The 8,382-nt window shown below is 49.2% G+C and overlaps 1 protein-coding gene across 1 annotated transcript in view; it reads right to left on the reverse strand.

Annotated features, from left to right (window-relative positions):
- Nucleotides 1–8,382, reverse strand: part of scube3 (signal peptide, CUB domain, EGF-like 3) — a gene marked incomplete at its 5' end in the record, with an annotated part of 169,706 nt that overhangs the window by 105,906 nt on the left and 55,418 nt on the right. The gene's annotated exons all lie outside the window — the stretch shown is intronic.

An 8,382-nucleotide genomic window follows, 5' to 3' on the forward strand; every position in this document is an offset into this window, starting at 1 on the left:
CTCACAGGAATTGTGTAAAAGTGCCCAAATAGTGAAAGAAATAGTAAAATAGTTCCCCTTTAAACAATAATGTTAGTGATAGAAAGAAACTAATTTTGTGCAAAAATTTAAAGCTTGCCAATCTTCATGAGGCAGAATTTATTACAATAGCCGATAATGCATTTTCCCAATGATAAATCCCTATACGGGTGGACCGTGCGGGAAACTAAAGTGACGTCAGACTACACCTCCCTAAATAAACGTACTACTGGAGGTATTCAACTGTACAAAAGGACGATTCACAGCTTTATTGGAGCTGCCATACTAAATGGTAAATGGACTGTGTTCATATTGCGCTTTTATATTAAAAGATATGCCTCAAGGGGCGCCCCAGTGGCGAACCACATAGCGCGCTCAGCCGCGACACGGGCGACCCGGGTTCGATTCCCGAATCCGTCGTTATTTCCCGAATGTCTTCCCCCCACTTTGTCTCCCATTCCTCCTCTGTCTCTCCATATTGGACTGCCCAGTAGTAATAAAGCGATAAAACGCCAAAAAAAAATCTAAAAAAAAAGATATGCCTCACATGAATAAAAACAATAAATAAAATAAATGGCAACCGACTCTCGGTGCACTTTGTGCTCTCAAAGGGCCGCTGGCACTTATATGCATATGTATTGGGATTGCCCACCAGTGGCCCGCATCTGGAGGTCAATAACGGACAAACGTTCAGATTTGTGTGGCTTAACTATCCCATTCACAGCTGTTACGCTACTCCTGAACGATATAACGACACTACCCGCGTCCGTACAACTAAAAAGGGTTGTCCTAGCGGGCGTCACAGCAGCGAAGAAGCTAATAGCATTGAGATGGAAGGAGCCTGAGAAGCTCACAGTGATTAACTGGTCCCTAACACTGTTGGATGTGATTTATCTTGAGATATCCACGGCGCGGGTGATTGGGGTGGGGCAGGCTGGCATTGACCTGTGGTTTGCAGCAGCTGAGAAGGTCAGGACCGCCGTGTGCAGCTGAGCGGGGTTGACGTGCTTGTTCGGGGGAGTCCGGCGGTCTCGTGGGAGGGGGAGGAGAAAATGTCTTGTCTGTCTTGTCTTTTGTCTTGTCCTTCTTAACTTTAACTGGGGGAATTTTATTGGGGGGGAGCTATTTTGCTATTTCTTCACTGTTTGGGCACTTTTGCACGGTTCCTGTGAGTCTATGGAACACTCTGTAGGTTTTTGTTTTTCGAAAAGGTTCATTGTTTTGTATTTCTGGTCGGGTACTCAGGGGCAGCGTTTTTCTACCTCAGGATCTTAAGCCGTTTTGAGGCTGGGCTCCAACCACTGTGTGGCCTGGTGACAGTTGCCACATTGTTATGCAGCTGGAAATCTCTGACATCACTGATATGCACGTTTTGAGATGACTCAGTTTGGTGAGGGTGAGGGTTGTGAGGGGAATTGGAAGAGTGCGCCAATATGAGAATTAGAGACATAAGTCTTATTGATATAGAGCCACACGGCCGGGAAACGGTACTGAATACTGGGAAAGGCCAATTGTAAGATAGTACCCCTTTAAAATTTAAAATTATGTACTCTGTTTTTATAAATAGTTATTTCTTTTATTATTATTGTTCTGTTATCTCCCTGTGAAGTTCTGTGTATTGTTATTATGGTTATTGTATTGTGTTGTCTTGTTTTCATGTTAAGTAATAATAAAAAAATTTGATAAAAAAAATAAAAATGGCGCATTTATAATAGCACTTTTGTCCAAAGCGCTTTACAATTTGTTCCTCACATTTCACCCGTTCACTCACATATTCTCAACCCGATGGCGGAGGCAACCATGCAAGGTGCCAACCTGCTCATCGGGAGCAGTTAGGGGTTAAGTGTCTTGCTCAAGGACACTTCAACACGCTGCCCAGGAGGAGTGGGAATCGAACCGAGAACCTCCGGATTACCAGATGACTCCTCTACCTCCTGAGCCCCTGTCACCTATTCACACACCGACGGCGGAGGCAACTGTGCTAGGTGCCGACCTGCTCATCGGGAGCAGTTAGGGGTTAAGTGTCTTGCTCAAGGACACTTCGACATGCTGCCCAGGAGGAGTGGGAATCGAACCGGGAACCTCCGGATTACCAGACGACTGCTCTACCTCCTGAGCCGCTGTCGCCCTTATATCTATAAATAAAGTCCATCTACTTCCATACTTTAACCCTTTCACTACCACACTACATACGGTTAACCATCTGTAGTGTGGTAGTTAAAGGGTTAACCTTCTGTAGTGTGGTAGTGAAAGGTTAACCTTCTGTAGTGTGGTAGTGAAAGGGTTAACCCTCTGTAGTGTGGTTGTGAAAGGGTTAACCTTCTGTAGTGTGGTAGTGAAAGGTTAACGTAAGGTTATGTATATAACCAAGTTCTATGAATTATGGTGACGCTCAGCGTCAGTCTGCACGCACTTCACTTCGTGCACGAGCACTGAATAAAAAATTCCACAATGTACCTTTACATCCCAACATTCGTCTGGCCACACCCCTATCCGCTTACCTTCATAAGCAGGTGTGTGGTCACCTACTCGCCTCCTTCCCAAACTTTCACCACAAGGTGAGATCAAGGGCAGCAGTGGCATCCTGACGCTGAGCGTCACCATAATTCATAGAACTTGGTTATATACATAACCTTACGTTCTATTTCATTATGGCTCCGCTCAGCATCAGTCTGCACAAGAGGAGCTGAGCGGGAGACAGAAGCTCGACAAATGTACCCCGCTGAGGCCCCCCACAACCATCAGACCGGGGAGGACCAAGCCACCCGACCCTCCCTAATGGAGGATACCCTCCCTATTGGAGGACGGGAGGGAGACGGATCCGACCGTGCGAAGAGGAACTCAAGCAACTCAACGCACAGGGTGAGCAGATCGTGGCTTGACCCCACGACTACGCACACGCGCAACCCGCATGCCACCAGGGAACGAACGGAAGGAACAACCCTCGTTACTGCCCCCAAAATCACGGAGTCAAGAGCAAACTCAACCCCGTGGCAAGGCCGTAGCAGCGGAGCGCGAAGGAAGACCCAGACCCACTGAAGGGACTGGATCCCCTGGAAAAAGGGGGCCCGGAGAGGTCAATGACGCCAGGCATCAAGACCCCACCAGGCGGTCACTCAGTGACACCGCCCCCCACATCGCCAGCGTATTCGGACAGGGCCCCTCCAAGAGCGGGCCCTTTCCCCCCATTAGTACACCGCCTGGCACACTGACCCTGCAACACAGGCAGTCAGCATGGCCGTAAAGCATTCAAAGGTTAACCAACGGAAGCAGGCAGCGCACCGGGGAAACCAGGCAGCAGGCTGTAGACCCGAGCCTGGAGCACTGCGGACGAGACAGGCACCAAAGGGGTCAACTGAAAAGAGCCCCCCGGCGGAAGGGGCGTATGCTGGCATTGCGCACCATGACAAAGCCTCCATCAAAAAAAAAACACCCAGAGGGGTCGAGGCAGAGAAGGCTGACACGATTGGCAGACGTCATGAACGTGCAGGGGCACACTCAACCGGGTAACCCGGGAGTTGACTCTGCTCCAACACACCAGGGAATCAACCACCCTCTTGGTACCACATACGGTGGTTGTTTCTATAACCCCTCAAGAAAAAAGGGGTTATCCCAGGCCTACGGTTTTAACAAAACATTACTTCGGACCGGGCCCGGTGGCTCGGGAAGCACACAGGGTTACCAGAGGATGTCCAGAAGACCACCCCAACAGCCCCCTCTTCGCCATGCGTGAGAGAGGAGCGAAAGAAAGGAGAATCAGCCCCTTATGATAGTGCCAGGTACAACGTGTACCCAACAAAGGGTCTGCATAACGCCTAACCCTGTGACACCCGGGCCGACCCGGCATTTTTCCCCCCGAAAAAAGCACAAGTCCCTCAGGGTACCAGAACAGCAGATCTGCGTCCCCGGCGAACAACGGGTTAACTGACCTGGACCAGCGCGACCAGAACCAGTCCCGTGCCCTAACCACGCCGACATGCCCACTCCAGAATAGGGGGTAGGTATGCGTGTCGATCTAAAACATGAAAAGAGGGCGCCACCCAGACGGTCCCATCTGTACCGCGCTCAGTGGCCCACCCCAAGGGCGTGAGACCCCTCTACCTATGTTCTGATCTATTCCGTTAACATCCCCCAGATATGAACGAGAATTCATCGAGACAACCTAGTAAACTGGCGCTCGGAAGAGACAAAACTCCATCCCAGTTGCCCTATAAAAACGCTGTTTTAATAACGATCAACCAAGGCGTACTTAGCCCCCTGCGTGATTCTTAACAGAAACACCCAGAGCCAGCACTATGTACGCGTCGAGACCCAAACACATCAATGGATAGTCTAGCAAGACACCAAACATTGTTCCTCCAAGTCGCCTGGGAGAACGACACGGAGCCGTCGTGCTTCATGTTCTTTCCTCTTTTTATTTAAAAAAGAAAGAAACACAGACTGACATGAATCCCACGTGACGCAGCTGAGGGTAATCTTTTTTTACATTTTTACATCCCGCCACCCTCACCACAGGGAGGAGACGGAAATCCCCAGAGAGACTTCCCATGCGAGCTGTATAGATTGAAAAGAATATATTGCAACATTGAGCTATGTAACACTTGGGTTAGAGCTCTCCGAGGAGGAGGCACCGAACCAATACACACTCAATAATCGAATTGAATCGAATACACACACAATAGAGCAGAACTCCTTGTTTGAAGTTCTACTCACCTTGACAATCTGAGGAGGAGGCTCTGAACTCTGAGGAGGCTCCCTCACTGGGAAGGAGAGTCCGAACTCACAGAAGACACTTCTCCCTGAGGAGGAGCTTCGTGAGGAGGAGCTCTGACAACTCCCTGAAACAGATCCATAACATGGACCTGAACAACCCACGGAAATCTTACCAATAGAGACGCGCTCAGAGACGTACTCTATGGCGGGGGAATTTCCGCGGTGCACACGCCCAATCTTCCAGGGCGTGGGACCAGGAAACTCCCCCCCCCCTTACCCTGTAACGTGCCGAACAGCAACGTGACAGGAACCTTGAAGGACAGGTGGTTTTAACCCCTGACCAACAGAAAAGGGGAGGAAAGGATTACCAGTTCACCCCTTTACGACCCCTCACCCATGATACGATGTAATGACAAATAGAGCATGACACAGTCATAGCATGCTACATGAAGCATCTAACAGCCTCACATAGCTCATGCGCTAACCTGCTACCTGAGTTTTACTAAGGAAAAACACAGAACAGAGAGGGCCCCTTTAAGAGCCCCGGTCCAGACTTACACATGTGCTTCTGTGGGCCAAACCTAACCCAGTTGTAGATCACAACGACACACACAACCCTTCATCACAACAAAAAATGGCAAAGTACACTCTTACTACAGAGGAATGCCGTTTTTCATAACGAGAGAAGACAGAAGTCCTCGATTATGTATTGGCCACAGGCCTTGCTAAGCACACATGATAAGTGACCAAACAACCTTTTCTTTAGGAAAAAATTGTTTCTCAAGCAGAAAGCACAACCCCAGCAATTAAGCTGAGGGTTACATCGTATCCCCACAAACACAGTGACACAATATATTGTAACCAAACATGTCTGAGAGGAGGGGGGGAAGCCCCAGGGAAACCGGGGGGTCACCCCTCCTATCTTACCCTTAATACGACCAAGGCGAACAGGCACCTCTGTTAATGTGTGAACATGCTGTTCATTGTCATCACAGGCTGAGAAAAAAGATTCATTCCTCAATCACATGTCACTAAGCATAGCTTTACAGGTTAATAACCCTCTTAGTTGTGAGTTCACCCACGGTACAACGTTACATGAACACACATGTTCTCATCATAACCAAACCAGTTCATTTTTACACATGTAAAAAACAACGCCGATTTACTACAGAGAGAAGCTATACCAGTGACAAGACAATTCACACACAACACGCGTCGTATCCTCAATGTATTGCAGCAACACATGTTTTGGAAACATCGTTATTACAAAACATTTAGAAGGGAAGAAAAGAAGAGTGTTTAAAGTCCGGAGGACTCCTACCTTCACCCTGAACGCAGGCCGAGAGAACAGCAACACTGGTTAACGGGACACCGAGTTGAACCCAGCATCTCCTGCGCCGGTGACGAGGGTATGTCCGCAACGCCACCCAGCCGCCGTTCTCCATGTTGACGAAGTCCTCGCTGGCACTGGCACCCGGGTGTAGGGTCAACTAACATCCTCTGTCAAAGATGACGTCGTAGTCAGAGTGTTTAAGGCATGTTATAGTCACAGAACGTTTCAGCAGTGTAGCATTAAGCTAACAGCCGTCTGACTGATAGCAACAAGCTAACGTTTACTAGCCTGGTGAACACAACGAGCTAGCACCGCAGCTAACAGCTGACTGGCTAACACCAGTAAGCCACAAACTAGCACGCCAGCTAAGCAGCTATCACCTGAACTGTACACAACGACATAACAAGCCACACTTCAGACAGGCCGCTGTCCAAGTCCCTCCCCATCCTAAGAGGGAAAAGAAAAAGAAATGTCAAACACAGTTTTCAACGGTGATTTACCAGACATACAGCGGAGCCAGCACAATTCCCATCCGGGCTGCAGCCGACTTTGAGCATGGAACTCCCGATAAAGAAGATCCTATGCCCACATTTCCTCGTTAGGGTGTACTTCCACATTTATGTGAAAGATGGGGCCTGCACGGGACAGAGAAACATCCACTCGTCCAGAGAATCCCGGGTTTTTCCCAGGTCTTGGTCGCGGCCCACTAGGTTGACCATCATGGGCGTCAGACCAAGATCCTCCGTCCGTTGCTTAAGAAGCCGAGCAGAGGACCCCAGTCCGGAGTCGGCGTTCGTAAAATTGTCAGCTAACCCCCATAGCATAAACAGACAACCAGTGCTCGCAAGCAAAACAATACTCACCCCACCGATTTCTCACAACAGCCGGTGCTTCCTACAGTCCAGCTGTATGACCGGAGGGCAACCCCATCCAGCCGCAGCAAGGAGGACTGCAGTCGGGGAGTACATCAGCGGCGCGAGACCCTAATACGAAAAAGCCGGTGGAGGTCAGAATGATCATCATCTTCCAGACACTCCAGTGACGAAGACAATATCGCCGTATTTTCTCGAAAATAGTGAGAGAAAATAAAGATATGATGTCAACGTATCTTCCGTTCTTTTGTTTTCCAACTTTCTTCAGCTAACAACCTCGTCAAGTGTGGGATCTACCGAAGGCACTTCCTTGTGGTGAAAGTGAAGAAGGAGGCGAGTAGGTGACCACACACCTGCTTATGAAGGTAAGCGGATAGGGGTGTGGCCAGACGAATGTTGGGATGTAAATGTACATTGTGGAATTTTTTATTCAGTGCTCGTGCACGAAGTGAAGTGCGTGCAGACTGACGCTGAGCGGAGCCATAATGAAATAGAACCTTCTGTAGTGTGGTAGTGAAAGGGTTAACCCTCTGTAGTGTGGTTGTGAAAGGGTTAACCCTTTGTCCTGTGGCAGTGAAAGGGTTAACCTTCTGTATTGCCACAGTGAAAGGGTTAACCTTCTGTATTGCTGCAGTGAAAGGGTTAACCTCTGTATTGCCGCAGTGAAAGGGTTAACCTTTTGGTAGAGTGGCATGGGAAAGGGTTAACCTTATGCTCAAAAGCATGACTATGGTGTTAGTTACACCTAACTGACGGGAGGAGTGTGCTGCTCTGTGTGCCGTATGTGTGTGTGTGTGTGTGTGTGTGTGTCATGTGTGTTTGTGTGCCGTGCGTGTGTGTGTGTGTGTGTGTGTGTGTGTGCGCCGTGTGTCCGCGCGAGTGTCTCTCCGCACACACGTGTGTGTGTGTGTGTGTGTTGGCAGGCGCAGAGTGCGTCGACGTTAGCAACTCTCCAAATGCACCTGTGATGACAGACGGACAAAGAGAGAGAGCCAAGGCGTCCACCGCCAGCCATCCTGTCTGCACCCCGCCACCCCGACTCCTTCTGCCCTTTTCCTGAGCTGTCACCGAGAGAAACTATAGAATAACACTTCTCCAATCCTTATGCAAACACAGACAAATCCCCCATCGCCCGGCACTGACAGGATGAGATCTGCTGCACGGCAACAGGAAGTCGGCGCTGTCCATCACTCACAACACAGCCCCTCTAAGAACCCTCCCTAAGACCCGCCCCTCCCCCTTCCCTCCTACCCATGCTCTACATTATTTGATTCATTAATTATTTGATAAACATCTCTTTTTTCCCTTTTATAAAGCGTGACTTGTACCGTAACGTACACACGCAGCTACTTCAAAATCTGTTGGAGGAGGCATCTGTGGAATGAGTGCAATTATATGTCACAGGCAGGTTGCCAACAGCAATCAGAGTTTTATTAGGAGACCATA

The sequence above is a fragment of the Notolepis coatsorum genome (genome assembly GCF_963971535.1).
Source record: "Notolepis coatsorum genome assembly, chromosome: 17".
Taxonomy (NCBI): Eukaryota; Metazoa; Chordata; class Actinopteri; order Aulopiformes; family Paralepididae; genus Notolepis; species Notolepis coatsorum.